This window comes from Nanorana parkeri, unplaced genomic scaffold (assembly GCF_000935625.1).
Source record: "Nanorana parkeri isolate BGI_ZX_2015 unplaced genomic scaffold, ASM93562v1 scaffold1091, whole genome shotgun sequence".
In the NCBI taxonomy this organism is placed as follows: domain Eukaryota; kingdom Metazoa; phylum Chordata; class Amphibia; order Anura; family Dicroglossidae; genus Nanorana; species Nanorana parkeri.
Genome location: NW_017307359.1, coordinates 564,263 through 565,425, shown reverse-complemented (window position 1 = coordinate 565,425; position 1,163 = coordinate 564,263). Strand labels below are relative to the sequence as shown.

Here is a 1,163-nt window from a genome sequence, read left to right as displayed (position 1 = left end):
ACGCATCAAAAACATGGCACAACCCACTGCATTGCGTGTGCAGAAACCTGAGCGGATCTGCTCTGCATTTGGTGTGAACAAGGCCGGAAGGCAATATGGCAAGGAGGCTGCGAGAGGCCCCATGATTACTAATGGCAGCCCCGGGACAATTGTATAAGGCAGTACCTGCACTGCAGCAGTGAAAGTTGTCATGCAAAGCTTTCTATGATCAGTCAGGCCAAAACCGAAAATTACTCTTTTTCCCACCTTTTATAATAATTGTATTGTAAGCACACAGCGCTTGAATAGCTTCAGCCAGGGAATGACGGCTGCCAGTGGCAAGATTCCGCAGATGGCAGCTGAATATAAATACAGCAGGTAGTGGGGTGGGTGCAATAGCCAGCCTGCTATTGGCCATTTCAAATTGCAATAGCCAATAGCAGGCTGGCTATTGCACCCACCCCACCCATTGCTTGCTGTGCCCTCCTCCCAGCGTGCAGGCGAGAGCTAGGGGATCCGATCAACTAATCGATAATGAGAACAGTTGACAACTATTCTAAAAACCAATATAATCAATTAATCAATTAGTTGGTTGCAGCCCTAGTCCCTAGGGCCACCTTAACGGCGTAAAGGCAGTCGTCCCATACGGGCCTCAGGCCCCCTAGGGTCAGCAGGGGAACCCGGGCCTGGTAGGAAGGCTTAATGGGGCCCTAGTGGGTATGAGAAAGCATGTGCCCTTCTCCGAAGGAAGCAGTGCTTACATGGGGTTTTTGTCTCCCGTCACCTCATCTGATGGCCCAAACACTGCCACATGTGGAAAGAAGGGATTAAGCTCCTCTTTACTATCAATGAGGTTCTAGAAGAGGATGGGTAGGATATAGGTAACTAAAAAAAAGGACCCTTTTAACTTGTCACCTCCATTATACCTTCTCTTCAGTATATTACATTGTTTGAGTAACTGGTAGAAACAGCAAATGCCTTCAATTGTGTACAGGACCAAACCAATCAATTCACTGAAAGGGTAAGTTCACTTTCTCACACCCCACCACCTCCCCCCGGCACTTACATGTCTGAGTGCAGGACGTTTAATTATTCACATTCTGTGTGAAAGCGAACTTCCCCGTGACATCGCAGAGGCACAGAACAGGCAGCCACCCTGTACCAAAGCTACAAAAGGGAACCCA

At 48.4% G+C, this 1,163-nt stretch overlaps 1 protein-coding gene across 1 annotated transcript in view; it reads right to left on the bottom strand.

Moving 5' to 3' along the window:
- The window catches only part of LOC108796319 (serine/threonine-protein kinase mTOR-like), a 33,332-nt gene that overhangs the window by 27,620 nt on the left and 4,549 nt on the right, over positions 1 to 1,163 (bottom strand). The gene's annotated exons all lie outside the window — the stretch shown is intronic.